This window comes from Tachypleus tridentatus, chromosome 6 (genome assembly GCF_004210375.1).
Source record: "Tachypleus tridentatus isolate NWPU-2018 chromosome 6, ASM421037v1, whole genome shotgun sequence".
NCBI lineage: Eukaryota > Metazoa > Arthropoda > Merostomata > Xiphosura > Limulidae > Tachypleus > Tachypleus tridentatus.
This window is the reverse complement of record NC_134830.1, coordinates 88552915-88573381: the sequence shown is the minus strand read 5'-3', so window position 1 is coordinate 88573381 and position 20467 is coordinate 88552915. Positions and strand designations below refer to the sequence as shown.

At 31.7% G+C, this 20467-nt stretch overlaps 1 pseudogene across 1 annotated transcript in view; it reads left to right on the top strand.

The window, feature by feature from the left end:
- Window positions 1-4720: 4720 nt before the first annotated feature.
- LOC143251663 (signal transducing adapter molecule 1-like) overlaps window positions 4721-20467 on the top strand; it is a 28407-nt pseudogene continuing 12660 nt past the window's right edge. The window contains exons 1-5 of the transcript XR_013028637.1: window positions 4721-4879; window positions 11567-11727; window positions 15464-15559; window positions 17151-17233; window positions 19546-19612. The product of XR_013028637.1 is annotated as a signal transducing adapter molecule 1-like (transcript). The remainder of the gene's footprint in view (window positions 4880-11566; window positions 11728-15463; window positions 15560-17150; window positions 17234-19545; window positions 19613-20467) is intronic.

Sequence of the window (20467 nt, the reverse complement as noted above, 5' to 3'; positions counted from 1 at the left end):
TATGTGTTATTTGTTGAAGTGTAGAATTATGTGTTTGTTCTTTATCAAAGATCTTTGTTGGGTGTACATATGTCCTTTGGTAAAGATGTTTTTGTTTAAGATATAAAAAGTACGCTCATATAAATGTTAATTGTGTAACGTTAGAAGTATATTTCTTCGTCAAATGGTTGTATCATCTCTGTTGCATGTCAGTGTTTACAGTTGACCAGTGTGCATTTCTTCATTAGATTGGCTTTAAAGGTGACATTAATTTTAGATTGAGGACAAATCTAACAGACAGAGAATGAATGTGGTATGCATGTAAGTCATGTTTTTTTCTATATTCTTATTTTAACGTAAAATACCTGACAAAATTTCATTATTTCCAGGTTTCTGTATAACATGTGGTTAAGAAAGTTACTAAGTCTCTAAGCCTCCCGGATGTTGTAATGAAAATAGCCAGTCATGTAATAATGCTAGTCATCATGGGTAGATGCAACGTTTTTATCTTTTTCGTAAACTAAAGAATGATGAATTTAAACATTTTGGAACAGGAATCTTGATGGAGATGCAGCTGTAAGATTCCGCTAAAGGTGACAGTCCTATAAAAGGGAAAGCAAGTATACAGACCTTGTTTTTGTTTAATATGATAATAAATATTTTTTACTTTTTCACATGTGTTTTGTCTGATTATTCCATTTGACATTACGATTCAGTTTGTAAGATACGTAGCATTACTTTACAATAGCTTTCTTATCTGAATCTTCAATTACACTATGTAACACAAATTTTGTTCCTGGAGAGTATGTTTTATTTCCTAATTACTTATGTTGTAATAAAAGCACAGAAAATGGCCATTATTCCCTTCAAACTTTGCTTTTGTGATCTGGATAATGAAATTTAGAAATTAACCTATTTTTTTGTGTAAACACGGAAAATGTGCATATTTTCATTTACATAAGGTCTGAATAAAACAACATATGAATCAAGATTTACATGCATTTATACTGAAGTTATACAAAAATGTTTAGAAGTGAATAGTTTTTCGAGATATTTGACTGTAATGTAAATCATTTTCACGTTTCAGCCCCAAATATAGTCTCCCATCATGTTTTCGTTACACGCTCCTTGGTAGCCGCGTTTAAAGTCCAGTATATCTTGGTGGAAGTGCTCGCCTTGCTCCTCTGAGTATGCTCCCATGTTCTTCTTGAATTTATCAAGATAAGCGTCAAGAATATGATATATCAGGGACATCCTGCAGCCCATTTTGCTGTAGTTCTTCACCTTAGACTCAATCACATATGTAACCTTAGCCACATAATTTTCGGCCATGTGATTGTCCAAGAAGCCCCGAACCACTGCGACAAAGCTGCGCCAAGCTTTTTTTCCTTTCTACTGGGCTTCTTGTGGAATTATTTGCACTCCAAGATCTTCTTTATTTGTGGTCCAACGAAGACACTAGCTTTGACCTTTGCCTCAGACAGCTTAGTGAAGAAGTCTCGAAGGTACTGGAAAGCTGCAGACTCCTTATCAAGAGCTGTGACAAATTGTGTCATAAGACCAAATTTTATGTGCAATGGTGGGAACAACATCTTCTGGAGGTCCACAAGTGGCTCACACTTGATATTGTACCTCCCCACAGAGAACTCGGTCCATTGTGGCCTGTGCTTCCTGTTGTAGTGCGCTGCAGTGTCCCTGCTGTCCCAAAAGCAAAGATAACAGGGCAACTTGGTAAAGCCTCCTTGGAGACCCATCAGGAATGCCGCCATTTTGAAGTCTCTGATAACCTCCCAGCCATACTCATCATACTTCAAGGCTTATAGCAAAGTCTTGACGCTGTTGTATTCCTCTTTGAGGTGCACCATATGAGCCTGTGGAAGAGACTGATACTTATTTCCGTTATGGAGCAGCACAGCTTTAGGCTTCTAGATGAGCTATCAATAAAGAGGCACCGCTTGTTCGGATTACAGATCGGATACATTGTGGCAGAAGCAGAGCCCATCTTGGCGAGTGAAGAAGGTTGAAAAATATCGGTGACGCTTTCTCTGAGTTATGATTTGCACACTTTCATCTAACAAATCCCACTCATTGAGCCTAGATGTCAAAATCTCGACATTCGACTTTGTTAAACAATGATCTCTGATCAAGTCATTGAGATCTCTTTGGTTGGAGTAGTATGGGCTTCTCTCACCAAACACACCTCTGAAATTGTAATCTGGATCTTCAATGTCTACTTCCTCTTCTTATTTGCTGCTCTCTTCTGAGAATGGCTGCTTTCTCTCTGGCGGAGTGGGTACAGGCAGCTCAGGGCAATGTAGCACTGGGGCGATGGACGATGGAAGGTCCGGATAAATGATAGCAGAAGCATTCTTGCCAGCCCGACGTTTGGAAGGGTCCACCATGCAGAAATAGCAATTACTTGAGTGGTCAGTGGGCTCACGCCAAATTCTTGGAATGACAAACTTCATGGCTCTCTTTTCCCCTCTATACCATCCTGCAAAAGAGCAAAATAAAATTATTATGAAGAATAAATTTATTTCATCCACAACTATTGTGCAAGAGGTTCATGCAAAATATTTTATATGTGATATTTTTTCTATACTGTTGGAAATTTAAAAAAGTAAATTAAAAGATATTTAAATTTTAAAAGGTCTAAAATTTATATAATATAAAATCTTACTATCAAGCAAGCAAAAATTGTCCGTCTTAACTTTTAAAGTTTTTTGCAGTGCTCGCAGGAAAAATGAGGTGCCCAGGGTTTGCCGTGATCCCCAACAAGCATGCCGAAATATGCCTTGTACGTTTCACACATTTTAGCAGATGCTGTCACAGAGTACTTTTTTGTTCTTGTTTTGATAAATTGGCCACATACATTGCAGAATGCGTCTGGAGAATGCTTGCAGCTTCTTGATGCCATCTATGATAAAATCAGATAGGTCTATGTGTTCATTGAGGCAGCTAGAATTAAACTGAAGTGGTGAGTGGTGAGCCCTTGTATATATATTACTATGGAAAGTTCTAGAAAACTCTAAAAGGTTTTTGAAAATTCTCGTAAGTTCTACAACATTTTAGAAAATGCTTGTAAGTTCGAGAAAATTCTCTACCAGCTATTCAGCACTGAATCTACCTGGAATGTTCTGGAAAATGGGTAAATTTGAAAATTTCATTACCCAGGTCACAAAAGCAAAGTTTGAAGAGAAAAATAAGTCATTTCCATTTACTTTAGGCATAATCAATTGGAAAATAACACTTTCTGTCTGGTAATAAGAAAAAGTAAAAAATTTGTTACACGGTGTTATTAAGCAGACCTATTCAATAGCTCAAGGCCTGACATGACCATGTGGTTGTGGCACTCGACTCGTAATCTGAGGGTCATGGGTTAATCCCCATCACACCAAACATGTTCGCCCTTTCAGCCATGAGGGCGTTATAAGTGATGGTCAAACCCATTATTTGCTGCCTTTCCTCTAGTCTTACATCACTAAACTAGGAATGGCTATTGCAGATATCCCTCGTGTAGTTTTGCACGAAATTCAAAACAAACCAAAACCAGACAAATGAACAACTCAAATGTAAACTCCATTTACCTGAATATACCACGCGTGCAGTTTTCACGTAAAATAATGTCAAGAAAGTTCTTTAGTCGATTTCTTTCGATTTAGCGTTGTTCTTTGTAATTTTTGAAGCTAATACCTGGTTTGTTCAGATGGATATAATATAAAGCTGTACTTCATGTCATGTCTTCCATTGGTAGATCAAATGAAATTTTGAGGTGACGAATTCCCTTATGTTGGGAATGACTAGTCATGTGAGTTGCCCTGGGTAACTGACGTTCCAGTTTAACTAATCAACATGAAATATGATCAGTCTGGATTACCAACTTGATTGAATCTATTAGTGAAAAATCAAGTTTGGAGGGAGCATAGCAAGTATGCTCCGTTCTCAGTTCATCTAATGGTGACTGTTTGACGTTCAAAAGTGCTGTAGAACTAGTTGTTTTGTGTTATATAAATATTGTTTTATTTTATATTACACTTTGTCGTCAGTCCATATATATTTTAACATTAACTTCATTTTCGTGAAACTAGTACTGCAATATATCTTGCTGTACCTACCGTTATTTAGCAGATCTGCCTAACTTACTCTTTTGGGAAATCGATTTTAAGAAGGAATCAAAACGACTTAGAAGTATTAATTTTAATTATCTGTTTAAATTTGCAACATAAATTATTTTAACAAGCTAAAAGCTAATGAGAATGCTCCTAATTTTAAAACAAAATGTAAACTGAATAGAGAGGTGCAGAGTGCAAACTTATCATATAGATATTATAGATTATTTAGTATGTTTTGGTAAGGTTCTTTATTTTTCCTTATTGATACATTGTAACTCCAAAGCAATAACTGTTTGCTTGCAACTGTTTTACTTTGCTCTTGAAAATGCAAATTTAATAAACTAGCCTGAAAGGCGGATAAGTTCGGATCCAAATTATGTTTTTAACAGTTTCTGTTACGGAAGTTCTTAAAAGTGTGTGAATGTCTGTTTATTGCTATATGTCGATTCAGGACATAGTGCATAACCATAGTGAAATGTTGTCTTTAATAATTTTATCATTGAACACAATAATTTAACTTCTGGTTAGGATATTACGATTCAAGAAAATTCTCGGGTCAGAGTTGTCAACACATACAAACAAAATCAGCAAAAGAGGGCTCAATAAAATCCCGGATATTACGTCAGAGGTAATATAATTTGTTGCATTTTTTGTTTCATCATCACCTGACAAGTGATAGTGACAGATCTTGGTATTGTTGCGATATATTGAAATTAAAAGTAATTTCCTTATGAAAGGATTGCTGATGCCGTTTCTAATCAATATAGCTCCATTTGACCAAGATGTTGGTAAGTAATTAAAAAACCACCTCCTGAAGTAACGTAAACTTCACGTAAAATTTCTTCTTGTTTCTGATTCGATGCTGTTAAGTTAAATTATATGACGAAATGTAATTTACAATTTATCTGTAGATTAGTTGTTTCTCTTTAATCTTACTGTTGACAATACAGTAATATTTTTTTAATACTGGTTTATAAACTGCACTTAACTAGTATAGTTGTCATACTAAGAGAGGACTGAAAATTAAAAGAAATTAAATAAAAACACGTTCAACAAAATTTTGATTTACGATTCAAAGTATATTAGTATTACATTTATTACGTGTCTTAGTGAAGTGTAAACCTATATCAGTATACAGCATGTGACCACAAAATTTCGTTAACTGAAACTAATTCATACAGAAAGAATTTTAAAAAGTAATGTCATTATCCATTTATTTTTCATACGTGCTACATCTGCTCTATGCTATAAAGTATAATACAGTAATGGGAAACTGGAGGAACCAGTTAAGCCCAATATAAATATAATTAAAAGAAAATAGTTTTGTAGTAGGTTGCTGGCCAACCATTTTCTGACACACAAATTCACCCTAGAGTTATTTAATTCATGGTATGTATTGTAAAAAGTTAATGTTAAGAATTGCCTTGTCCAAATATCAGGATAGGAATTTTTAAAAAATATGAAACCTGCCATGAAAGAACGGTCAATAAATTACTTATATTTACAAATGGTATCAAGGTCTTTGGTGTGAAGAGGATGCCACTGATTTATTTTATTGAGCTGGGAAAGTAAATGGCAAATGGATTTTAATTATGATAACTGCAATATAATGCCTGTGGGTTGTCATTAGTTGAATTATAAGTATAATTTGGATGGGAATAACCTTTACAGTATCATGAAGAAAAGGGATGTTGGTATAATGGTTGATCAGTCTCTAAAGCCATTCAATCAATGTATTGTTGCTAGTGGTAAGGCAAGTATGATCTTAGGTTGTAACTACAGATATATTGAATTCAAGTCTAAAGAGTCTATAATTTCATTGTACACATCATTGATTAGGCCAAATTTGGAATATTGTGTTCAGCCTTGGACTCCTTACCTTAAGAAAGACATTAAATGTTTGGAAAGGATTCAGAGAAGGATTACTAAAATTGTGTCTGGAATGGAGGAGATTGTAGTATAAGGAGATGCTGAAATCTTTTAAATTCTTTTCTCTTGAACAATGAAGAGTTAAAGGGGATCTAACTGAGGTGTAAAAGAGTTGAAGGGGATCTAACTGAGGTGTAAAAGAGTTGAAGGGGATCTAACTGAGGTGTAAAAGAGTTGAAGGGGATCTAACTGAGATGTAAAAAAGTTGAAGGGGATCTAACTGAGGTGTAAAAAAGTTGAAGGGGATCTAACTGAGGTGTAAAAAAGTTGAAGGGGATCTAACTGAGGTGTAAAAAAGTTGAAGGGGATCTAACTGAGGTGTAAAAAAGTTGAAGGGGATCTAACTGAGATGTAAAAAAGTTGAAGGGGATCTAACTGAGGTGTAAAAAAGTTGAAGGGGATCTAACTGAGGTGTAAAAGAGTTGAAGGGGATCTAACTGAGGTGTAAAAGAGTTGAAGGGGATCTGACTAAGGTGTTTAAGATGATAAAGGAATTAATAGTGTTAATACATCATCTTATTTCATAATTAACAGCACTAATAGTAAGACTTTAGGACACAAATATAAATTTTGGCAAGGTAGGAATCATCTTTATCTAAGACAATTTTATTTTTCTAACAGGGTGGTTGGCCTTTGGAATGGGCTGCCTTTAGATTTTGTGGAAATAGTAAATTTATGTAAGTTTAAGAGAAAGCTTGATGACGATATGAATGATAAGGGCTGGCTTTAAGATTTAAAGTTTTTTTAATAATAACCTATGTTTGTTATGCTACTATAAAAATTACTTTCAGTGTTGCTTAAATTGAATATACATGTTAAAACTGACCATGAAATTATGCTTAAAATTTGTGATTACAAGCGAGTGTTCATTGCTTGCTTTTGTGGCAGAAAATATGCATAACTCCTCTTTCCAAAGTTGCATAACATATAATCATAATGTATAGATAACAAGGAACCATTGGTTCTTTCTAGGTTATCCACCCTTGAAAATCATACACCTTCAAATTTTCCAGAAGTCAGGAGTTGCCCTTCTAAACTCTTATAAAACACTATCCATCCCTAACACTGATGGTATTTCATTCCATAAACCAGTTACTCTGTTAAAAAAAATATATTTGTTTAAAGTTGAATATTGTGCCTGTTTTGTGAATATAGTACAAAAACTTGACTTCTTATCCTTCTATCTGCCACAGGAAGGAGTCAGTGGCCAATATCTTTTTTCCTGTATAATAAACTTTTATAAGATAACTCATTTCTTATGAGAAAATAAATTAAGAAAATCTACAACAAAGACAACCATTACATTCCCAGAATCATCTTGTTAGCTACCATTTTCCATTAAGTTATTAAAATCAGGAGTGGAAATGGCTAAGTGTTGCTCAATTAGAAATTTTTGTGGTGGAAAAATTACTTTGTCTTTCAAATAATCTTTTTGTTGGGTACACCCTAAAATATGTACATGCTGTTTGCATAAACTTAGATGTTTTATTAATAGCTTAACTAAAAGTAACATAAATTTGATTGATGAATCTATCCTTTACTTCTTTACACACTGTTTATATACACTCAATGTTTTATTAATAACCTAACTAAAAGTGATATACAATTTTGATGGTCTGATTGATGTAGCCTTTATTTCTTTATACTGTTTTCATACATTCGGATGGTTTATTAATAACCTGACTAAAATTAACATAAAAATTTGATGGTCTGATTCATGTATCCTTCATTTTTTTACACTCTGTTTACATACACTCATGTGTTATTAATAACCTAACTAAAATTAATGTAACACAGATTTGATGGTCTGATTGATGTATTCTTCATATACTGTTTACTTTTGCTCAGATGTTTCTAATTAATAGCTTAACTAAAATAATAACTAAAGAAAAAAACAAAGATTTAAATTGTTAGATTACTTGTGACTTAATAGATGAATAAGGAGCAAGGGAATATCTTTTAATACATGAAATACCATAGTTTAAAAAATAAATACTCTAATACTTGCTTCTGTCTTTAGATTTAAGGTTTTTACTTCCTTGCTAGACTTTAAGATTAAATACCATATGAAGTACTTCTGTTTATTTGTTTTATATAGTTGACCATGAACTTTGTTATTCATGTGTTACTTCTAAGAGAACCTTGTATTGGTGTATAATGTGGAGTTTAATATACTCTAGGAAGCAGGTGGAATAACGTTTAAGGAAAATATATAATATAACTTGATCATGCAATAGAAAGAAAAATACATTAATTATAAAATCATAAATAAAAATAAAATGGAAATTACTACCTCACAGGTGTAGGGTAACTGACTTCAGTGAATCACTAAGGCTTCCTGAAGCCTCGCATCATCTAACCAAGTTAAGTGGAGCCTGTCTGTAGCATATAATTTATTCCATCTTACTCTTAATTTCATTTAACTAGTGTTTCACTAATATGATTTTATTAGTTTGTTTCTAGCATTTTATCAATAACATTTTGGCATCTTATATTTTCTTGTTACAACCAATGGATTAATATCTACATGATTAATGCCAGTTACAGTTTATTAATTAGCATAGGATCATGAATATTACTGATATATTACCTTAAAATAACAGAATACAACCTTTAAATGCTCTGTCATCTCACAGCCTTCAACAAAACCTTGACTTCAAAGTTCTTTAAGGGACCAACCCCTATTTCCAATTTTGTTTAGCTTTAACACATTTAGAACAATCTTTATTGTTACCTTCAACATCCTCAGCCACAATTCCCTTTTGAATTTCTTATTTATAACCAAATACTTAGTTTTCCTAGAGGTTAAAATCTTCCTTCTTATCTCAATTCAAACTTAATATTTTGACAGTTTTCCTTAATCTTCTACTGTAAATTTTTTGTAAGCCACTTCTTAGGTGTAATTTTCATTTGTGTACAAAAAATATCCCATGTTACCTTTCAACTCATTAACTCAGTTCAGTAATGTTAAATCTGGTCTCATCATAGGTTCAAAACTTATATCCTGAAAAAATGGGAATTAAATTTTCATTTCTCATCATCTTCATTTTGCCAGAATTGCATTGGGCTATTATTTACTTTATTGGGGACAGAAGCTGATGTGTGGCAGTTTTTTATGCATCAATATTTAAACATCAGTGATTTATTCACATTGTAGTTGCAATGTGGCATCTATTTACTGTATAAGTAAAATAATGGGTAACAAATTTCACTTGCTTACACATCTATATGATAAGATTGAATTTTTGTTTTAACTTCTCCCAAACTACTAAGTGGTTCCAAACAAATTATTTCAGCATAAAAGTTTGCACAAAGGGAAAACTTTTCAGTCACAACCTTAGAAAACCAGGGTATTTCATGAAAACACTTTTATGTAGATTCCTTATATTGATTCATTAACTTGTGTTAAAGAATAAAGTAAGCAGCCCTGCTAATTTTGCAGACACTTTTTGTTAAATGTTCTTCCATGCCAATTTTTGCAGTCATATCTTCATTAGTGGTTAAAAAAATTTAAAATGGCAACCTGTCTGAGTTGGCTTTGTCACAGTTTCTTAAAGAAAAGCAGCATGAATCTATTCAGTAAACCTCTTTACATTACTGTTTCACCCCATAATACATGTCTGAAATTAAAATATCTCATAATTCATTTCTTTGAACAGGCACTACTAAAAGACAGTGTTCATTTGTATCAGCAGCTATTAACTTTAAGATGATGATTTTTAACTTTGTGTGTTTGTTATTTATACATTCTTCACTGTTGTAGTAGATGCAGACTAGATCCTGTAGTTGGTCTTACATTACTGTTGTACATTAACAAAGTTATCGACTGTTTTTCTGAGTGTTTGTTATTTATACTTTCTTCATTTGTTGTAGTAGATGTAGATTAGATCTTGTAGTTGGTGTTAAATTACTGTTATACATTAATGAAGTTACTGAATTTCTGTGGGTTTGTTACACATTCTTCATTTGTTTAAGAAGAAGAAGGAAAGAAGTAACTTAAAACAATGGAATAAAAAGGCCCTCAAGTGGAGATGGTGGAAAACTAGTTCAGAAACACTTAATAAATACAATTTTATTCAAACCAAAAAAAGTTGATTACAGGTGTTGTTACACATTTGCTTTCCATCTAGTAAGTGGCTCAAAATTAGCAGCATTTAGAGGTAGTCTTAATAGATTGTTCACAACAGAGGTTGAAAGCTTGTTAGCAGCATTGAGAGATTGCTTTTGTAGCTTGTCTACAACAGAGACTGTAAATTTGTTTGCAGCATTGAGAGATAGCATAATTGCTTGTACACAACAGACAATGTGTTTGTTTATAGAATTGAGAGATAGCTTTAAGAGTTTATCCACAACAGAGACAGTAATTTTGTTTGCATTATTGAGAGATAGCCTTAGGAGCTTGTCCACAACAGAGATGGTAAGTTTGTTAGCTGCATTGAAAGATAGCCTTAGTATCTTGTCCACAACAGATGATAAATTTGTTAGCAGCATTGAGAGGTAGACTTAATAGCTTGTCTACAACAGATGATAAATTTGTTAGCAGCATTGAGAGGTAGACTTAATAGCTTGTCCACAACAGAGACAGTAAGTTTGTTAGCAAAATTGAGAGATAACCTTAAGAACTTGTCCACAGTAGAGGTGGTAAGTTTGTTAGCAGCATTGAGAGATGGCCTTTGTAGCTTGTCCACAACAGAAATGGTGTGTTAGCAGCATTGAGAGATAGCCTTAGCAGCTTGTGTACAACAGATGCTATTGGCAGCATTGAGAGATAGTGTTAATAGCTTGTTCACAACAGAGATGGTACATTTGTTAGTAGCACTGAGAGATAGTCTTAATAGGTTGTTCACAACAGATATGGTAAGTTTGTTAGCAGCATTGAGAGATAGTCTCTGTAGCTTATTCACAACAGAAGTAGTAAGTTTGGTGACAATGTTTTCATTACTTTTGTTTAATGAAAAGTAGTAATAATTAGATTAATCCATAGTTGGAATAACCAAGAATGATAATAGTTATAAAAAATTTATGTTAGTATTTATTTTTATGATATTAGTAGTTGAATAATAAATTGTATTCATCTTTTATTTTATTTGATGCTTCTGTGATGTAATCAGTTTTCACATCTAATCAATCCAATCAAGTTAATTGTCTTGCTCGACAGACAACACTATAAAAACTGTATACAGACTGCATATTAACACTGAATGAGATGGTTCTCTAACAGTCATGACTAACCTTTGGTTCATCTCATGAGTACTAAAGTGGCTGTCTAGATGGATTGTTGTGAGATATGCAAGAAATGCTGACAGAGAAAACAAAGAATTTTGATTCACAGTAGTTGTATTTTGTGAAATGTAAAAACAGTTGTTATGGCAATGTAAGAAGTTGATAGTAGACCTGTTATGTCAGCTTGTGTACAGATGAAAGTTTGCTTTAGAAATGTATGTGCAATTTTAAATTAATGCATCATTTATAAGTTGTTTATTGGTTGAATGTATGCAGTGTCAGTAAAACTGTTTACCTGTTTATTGTTTTTTTTTTCCATGTAGAAAAGGTTACTAGTGAAATGAACACTGCCGAAGACTGGGGACTGATCTTGGACATCTGTGATAAAGTTGGAGCATCAGCAAGTGGACCAAAGGATTGTCTCGGATCAGTTGTCAAAAGACTTAACAGTCAAGTTCCACATGTTGCTATGCAGGCTCTTATGGTAAGTACCTGTTTCAAGGGTTAGCAAACAATGATACTTTCCAAGCAGTAAGTACCTGTTTCAAGGGTTAGCAAACAATGATACTTTCCAAGCAGTAAGTACCTGTTTCAAGGGTTAGCAAACAATGATACTTTCCAAGCAGCAAGTACCTGTTTCAAGGGTTAGAAAACAATGATACTTTCCAAGCAGTAAGTACCCATATCAAGGGTTAGCAAACAATGATACTTTCCAAGCAGTAAGTACCTGTTTCAAGGGTTAGCAAACAATGATACTTTTCAAGTACTTTGAGGATGTTTTTTATAAAATACTATAGAATTATTGATCAAGTAAATTTCATATTTGTTAGAGACCATTAGTATCTTAAGTAATTGTTAGAGATCATTAGTATTTTAGCTAAATGCACCTTTGTGAAATTGTACCTTGTTTTTATTGGCTTCAATTTTTCTAACCATTTTAGTATATTTCTAGAAATTAGGCCTGGATATTTAATGTGTGATAAAATTGAGAGGGTCTACACTTATAACCCTAAAATCTATGGATTTAACCTTGCAGTGTCCAACAAAGTTAATCAGTTATACAGCTTTCTACTTCACAAAAGCAAAATCTACATACTGTGATTATCATGGGTGTGAGACGATCATCTTGTGTCAATGAAATAGAGAAAAACAGAACCCAAGTGTTAATTTAACCTAATTTTGAGAAATATTCATCATAAGATCTATGACACGTGTACTAATAATATAATTACTTTTATTGATATGTTTGGTTTACCATACCAGTACAGATACTGTAGCTGTGTATGTGGTATTTAAAATAGTATATGGTAAAAGTATCAACAGAGAGAGTGTAATTCAGTGGTAAAACTGTTCTACTTACTTTATTATTTTAATTTTTATCATTTTCTATAAGATAACTTTACCATTATCATTGTAACTTTGCTGTCAGAAATGCTGGTGTAATACAGCAAGATTAAACCTCAAGTGTGATGGGATATTAACAATTAGTTGGAGTACCTGCCATGATAAAGGAAGTTTACTGTAGTAAATGAAAGGTTGCTTCTCTTGTATATAAATGTGAAAAATGCCTGTAAAAAGTGTGAAACACAAAATGTGAATATATGCATTGACCCAACAAACTTTCTGGTCAATTTTAATGAAGATCCCTCTACAGGGGGCAAAACAGCGATGCAAAATTAAAGTGTCCACAAAGACTGCAAAATGCAAAAATGAAAATGTGTTTACCCCTTCATTGGTTTGATGAACCTTCATACCAATTTTACTCCTACACCCTGTGAAGTAGGTACATGGGCATACAATAAACAGTAGTATTATATTTATATAGATAAAAAGTTACGTGGACATACTGTACACAATTGTATTATATTTATAAGCAGTTACATGGATATAATACATGGTAGTATTATGTTTATATAGATAAGTGGTTACATGGGCATACAATAGGCAGTGGCAGTAGATTTATATGGGAAAGTGGTTGCGTGGGCATACAATAGGCAGTGGTAGCATATTTATATGGAAAAGTGGTTGCGTGGGCATACAATAGGCAGTGGTAGCGTATTTATATGGATAAGTGGTTACGTGGGCATAGAATAGGCAGTGGCAGCATATTTATGTAGATAGTAATATTTTTTGTATGCATCTTGTAAATAACTTGATAAGATCTATTATTAAATTTATTAGCAGGTAGCGTGACAAGATCTATTATTAAACTTACTAGCAGGTAACATGACAAGGTCTGTTATTATACTTGCTAGTAGGTAACTTGACAAGGTCTGTTATTATTTTTGCTAGTAGGTGACTTGACAAGGTTTATTATTAAACTTACTAGTAGGTGACTTGACAAGGTCTGTTATTAAACTTACTAGTAGGTGACTTGACAAGGTCTGTTATTAAACTTACTAGTAGGTGACTTGACAAGGTCTGTTATTAAACTTACTAGTAGGTAACTTGATAAGGTCTATTATTAAACTTACTACTGGGTAACTTGACAAAATCTGCCATTTATTAGATTTACTAGTGGGTAACTTGACAGTGTCATTTATTACTTACTAGTTAATAACTCAAAGGTCTGATTATATTTACTAGTAGGTAACTTGCCAAGGTCTGTTGTTAAATTTATTAGTAAGTAAAATGACAATTATGTCTATTATTAAACTTAACAGTGAGTAACATGACAAGATAAAGTCACATATTAAACTTACTAGTTGGTAACTTGTCAAGATTTGTAATTTATAAGGAAGTAATGTGACAAGATTTGCAATATATTACTGTGGAAGTAGTGGGGGTCAGACCACATCATGTTCACCCAGTATATATTGAATTGATGATTGAACTGCTCTTGAACCTAGGATTAAAATGTTTCATTTCTTTATATAATATTCAAGTCTTCAAACAGTCAATCTAATGTAAGCACACATGCACAAGTTGTACAGCAAAATTCATAAGTAAATATCACTGTTGGGAAAATTGGATATGATCTGTAAACATGAAAAATTGTGAATTCTCAGTAAAGATGTAAACATACAACATAGGTAAACTTGTAGATAGACTCTAGATTATGATATTCAGTGTGAGCCTGTGGTTCAGAGGTCAGTGATTATCTGTAGCTCTGAAATATCAGCTCAGTGGCCTTGATTGATGTAGTTATTGAATGGTTTTATTGATGGTAGAATCAGTAGTTTTTTGGAAAGAAGTTAAATTTTAAAGCAGATATTATTGTGAGTAACTGATGACACAGTGTGCATGAAGCATTTCCCAATGTTTTCTTTGAAGTGAAGTGGAACAACATTGTTGAAGTGAGTGCAACTCGTGTAGATTGGTTTCTAATAACAATGGACATTAAAATGTCCATTACTTACAATTAAGTTAAATAAAGTTCATTGAAAATTTCATGTTCAACTGTGTAATTATAATAAATTGTTTCTTCTTTTGTACTTTCTTGACATAATGTGTGGTGGATTACTTCTTGATGTAATGTATAGTGGATTGTTTCTTCTTGGTTATATTCTTTATGTAATGTATTGTGTATCTTGATGTAATCTATAGTGGACTGTTTCTTCTTGTGTAGATTCTTTATGTAATGTATTGTGTATCTTGATGTAATCTATAGTGGACTGTTTCTTCTTGTGTAGATTCTTTATGTAATGTATTGTGCATCTTCTTGATGTAATCTGATGAAGATTTTCTTCTTGTGTAAATTCTCTATGTAATGTAATGTGTACCTTCTTGATGTAATCTGATGAAGATTGCTTCTTCTTGTGTAGATTCTTTATGTAATGTATTGTGTATCTTGATGTAATCTATAGTGGACTGTTTCTTCTTGTGTAGATTCTTTATGTAATGTATTGTGTATCTTGATGTAATCTATAGTGGACTGTTTCTTCTTGTGTAGATTCTTTATGTAATGTATTGTGTATCTTGATGTAATCTATAGTGGACTGTTTCTTCTTGTGTAGATTCTTTATGTAATGTATTGTGCATCTTCTTGATGTAATCTGATGAAGATTTTCTTCTTGTGTAAATTCTCTATGTAATGTAATGTGTACCTTCTTGATGTAATCTGATGAAGATTGCTTCTTCTTGTGTAGATTCTTTATGTAATGTAATGTGTACCTTCTTGATGTAATCTGATGAAGATTGCTTCTTCTTGTGTAGATTCTTTGTCATGTAATGTGTACCTTCTTGATGTAATCTATAGTGGACTGTTTCTTCTTTTGTAGCTTCTCGATGCCTGTGTGAGCAACTGTGGGAAGAAGTTTCACCTTGAAGTTTGCTCAAGAGATTTTGAGGCCGAAATCAGGAAGCTACTTGAAAAAGTAAGTGAAACAAAGTATGTGAAGAAAGCTGTGAGTTTTGAAAGGTTAAATACAAACATGGACTGTTTTATAAATCTCTAATTGATCCTTATAAACCATTATAATACAGAATAAATTACTTGTTTCATGAAATTTTTTTTTTAAATTTGTGGTATATAAAAATACTTTTCTTGATAGACAATTTTTTATTTTATTTTTTACCATTGTATGTTTTAATTAAAAGCAGAAGTACATTTTGAGGTGACATTTTACAACATTTCTTTTTTATGAATACATCTTGTTATGAGAATGCTTATTGAAACGTCTGAAGGAAATCATATGTTATTAAATCACATGAGTATTAAGTGAAACTATTGTTTAGTGTTGTAATAGTTAAACTGCAATCTTAAAACTGTAAGTTGCTTGAAATTTTATATTTTAGATGCAGAAAACTTAAATGTTTAGCTTATCATGTAACAGTATAATGGTAGTGAGGATCTTAACTATGTTCTTGGATTGTTGAAGTGGTTCTATTTTAGTTGTGGATAAGTCAAAGTTGAATAAAGTATTGGTTCAGATATATAGAACTTCTAACAATAGAGACAAGATGTCTTCTGAAGAGATTGAAAACTCAGAGATGTCTTACTCAATCTGGTGTTTTTATACTTTTAAACTGAATATTTGTTATATAAAAATATACAATGAGTTTTTGATGCCTGACTTCTCATTGTTACACTTGATTGATTTTATGTAGTGTTTTCTGAGTCATGTTATGTAACGACTAGTTTACATATTTAAAACATTTTCACTTTATCTACTAACTTTGATTCTTTAGTATTTCCAGCCATCATATGCTATGATTGAACCACAATAACAGTTTTTGTTCCTCCATGGTAACATGATGAATATAATTTTCATGTTCAGATAATGCAGAATATTTACTTTTGTTTTTAAAATTGGTTACCTTCATTTATTGCAAGTTTTAAATTTGTTTTTGTTTTACCATCACATACACCACTATATTACAATCAAGTTTATAAATAGCTGTTTTTGTTCAGTAGTATTATTTAATATTTGAGAAATTGTTTTAGTGGTTTATGAATGGAAATGTGATTTTTGTTTTGTTTTTGAATTTGTGAAAAATCTGAGATGTGGGAAAAATGTTTCTTTACCCATTTTATGAAATATTGTTTGTAGTTTACTTTTTGCTAATTATTTTCTGTTTCATTAGACTTTCTCACAGTTATTTTATTTTTGGTAGCTTTTATCTAGTGTCTTCTAAATTTTCACTATGTAATGTTTAGACTTTCATCATGTAATAATCTATAAATATTTATTAGTTAATTCCTTATAACTTTTTTGTTATGCTGTTCTTTATGATTTGTATTATTAATGTTTTATATCTTTTCACTATGTTATGCTGTCTACGTCTGCGTTGTGTAATAGTTTCTAACTTTGTGATGTGATGAAAAATGTTCGAAAACACATTTTTGTAATTGTTTTTTGTTTAGTGAAAAAGTAGTTTCATATAACAAAGCAGATTTTTTAAATGTCCAACTATTTGGATAAATATAGGGAAGAAGTTTAATTACATAACTTTCGGTTACTTCAGGCTCACCCTAAAGTTGTAGAAAAACTGAAGCAGTTGATCAAGAAATGGGCAGAAGACGACTTTAGAAATGATCCTCAATTAAGGTACTACTAACACATGTAAGGTTAATTTTAAAAGTGATCCACAGTTCATGTATTACTAGCATGTATAAGATTAGCATTAAAGGCGATCCACAGTTAAGGTACTACTAACATGTATATCAACTATTAAAAACTGTAGCAAGTTACATAACTGTAAGTACTAATACTGTATTCTTAACCAAAAATTTCTGTTAAAATGATATGATCTAGAACTACAGCATTACATTAAGTAACAATACGTCTTTGTATTTTATATAACAAAAGGTGTGATCTGGAACTACAGTATTACATTAAGTAACAATAAGTCCTAGTATTTTATCTAACAAAACGTGTGATCTGAAACTACTGCATTACATTAAGTAACAGTAAGTCCTAGCATTTTATCTTATAAAAATGTGATATGGGACTACATAGTTATATTAAGTAACAATAAGTCCTAGCATTTTGTGTAACACAAGGTGTGATCTGGAACTGTACCATTACAATAATTAACAATAAATCCTTGAATTTTATCTAACAAAAGGTGTGATCTAAAACTACAGCATTAGATTAAGTAACAATAAGTCCTTGTATATTATCTATCAAAAGGTGTGATTTAGAACTACAACGTTACATTGAGTAACTAAGTCCTTGTATTTAATCTAACAAAAGGTGATCTGAAAGTACAGTGTTACATAAAGTAACAAGTTCTAGCATTTTGTTTAACAAAAGGTGTGATCTTGAAAGTACAGCATTAAGTAAAAATAAGTCCTAGTATTTTATCTAACAAAAGGTGTGATCTAGAACTATGGCATTACATTAAGCAACAATTAGTCCTAGTATTTTATCTACAAAAAAGGAGTGATCTGGAACTACAGCATTACAGTAAGTAATAAGAAGTCCTAGCATTTTATCTAACAAAATATGTGATCTAAAACTATAGCATTACATTAAGGAACAATAAATCCTAGTATTTTATCTAATAAAAGGTGTTATCTAGAACTGCAGCATTAGACTAAGTAACAATAAGTCCTTGTATTTTATCTATCAAAAGGTGTTATCTAGAACTGCAGCATTAGATTAAGTAACAATTAGTCCTTGTATTTTATCTAACAAAAGGTGTGGCCTAGAACTACAGCATTAGATTAAGTAACAATAAGTTCTTGTATTTTATCTAACAAAATTTGTGTCATCTGGAACTGCAGCATTTTATTAAGAAACAAATAAGACCTGGTATTTTATTTAACAAAAGGTGTGGCCTAGAACTACAGCATTAGATTAAGTAACAAACAAGTTCTTGTATTTTATCCATCAAAAGGTGTGGTCTGGAACTACAACATTACATTAAGTATAACAACAAGTCCTAGCATTTGATCGAACTAAGAATTATTGAGTGTTATATAAATCTGTGTATTTGGAACTTGTAATACTCATATTTATTTATTATATACAAGCAAAATAATGTAGATAATCACTTTTCAGTAATTTTTTTATGCATTTAGGTTATAGCAATAATTATAAATCAATATTAGTGATTTATTGACAGTTGTTATTAACACATCAGGTGTTTTTGTATGATAGTTGTCAGCAGCTCTAGAGTTGATAGAAATTCACTTTTCAAAAGACAGTAAGAACTGAAGTGTATTAAAGCTGGTAGTTTTAATGGAATTTTTTATTGCCACTTTTTGTGCCATACAGTTTTAGATGTATGAAGATATATATATAAGTATTTATTACTCAAATGGTTTTAGATGTATGAAGATATATATAAGGTATTTATTACTCACAGTTATAGATGAATAAAGAGATAAGATATTACCCAAATAGTTTTAGATGTATGAAGATATATGTGGTATTTATTACTCAATCACTTTCAGATGTATGAAGATGTGTATAAGGTATTTTTTATTGAAATAGTTTAAGATGTATATATACGGTAGTTATTACACAGAGTTTTAGATGCATGAAGATATATATAAAATATTTATTATTCAAACAGTTTTAGGTGTGTGACGACATGTATAAGGTATTTATTACTCAAACAGTTTTAGGTGCATGACAACATGTGTAAGGTATTTATTACTCAAACAGTTTTAGATGCATGATGACATGTATAAGGTATTTATTACTCAAACAGTTTTAGATTATGATGGCATGTATAAGGTATTTATTACTCAAACAGTTTTAGATGTATGATGGCATGAATAAGGTATTTATTACTCAAACAGCTTTGGATGTATGAAGATGTAAGATGATTATTACTAAGTTTTATTTAAATGTAGAAGTAATTACTCCAGTTTTTGGTGATTTTAAAATTTAAATTTGTTTATTTTCAGCTTGATTCCTTCCTTGTACAAGAAGTTACAAAGTGAAGGGATGGAATTTACAGTCTCAATAGAAACAGTAAGTGTTTTTAGTTATATATGTTGTTTGTAAATCTGTGTTGAAATGGGGGTTTATGAAAAAGGAAAAAAAATAACTTAATTTTTTTCCAATATGTAACATGATATATTTATTAGTGTGTTTATAAGAGTTTTCTTGAATTATTCATTTGTCTGATGACAACAGTTCCCCTGATTTATTTATTAGTGTGACGATAAGAGTTTTCTTGAATTATTCATTTGTCTGATGACAACAGTTTCCTTGATTTATTTATTAGTGTGATGACAATAGTTCCTTTGATTTATTTATTAGTGTGGTGATAACAGTTTGCGTGATCTGTTTATTAGTGTGATGACTATGGTACCTTCAACTATATATTAATGCAAAAGTAATTATTCATGTGTGTCATCTTTTTAACTTTAGCTAAGTTTACATGGTCATAGAAAGTTAAATCTAATGTTACCAAATATAAGATTATAATATAATGTTCTTAAAATATTGATCTTCAATGTAATGTAGACCTTGCTATGGATCACGTACTGAAATGCTACTGACACATGGCATAATTAAGTGTACATGTGTTAATGATTTCAGAATTGATCCCTTCGGAAGAAATCCTGGAAATGGTTCTGTTGTTAGCTAGGTGTTGATTAATGTTATGTTGGTGAGGTGGTAGTTACGTCTAGTACTGTGTTTGTTTATTTTTCTGGTACTAATTATGCAGGTATAAATATCTTTAAAAGTTAGGGAAGAAAACACAACTAGAAACTACTAATAGCAGAATGTGCATTAACCATCTCATAAATTACGTGGTGAACATTTTTCTTTCCTTATGTGTATATTTTTCTACACAATTCACACAGTTGCTGACAGCAT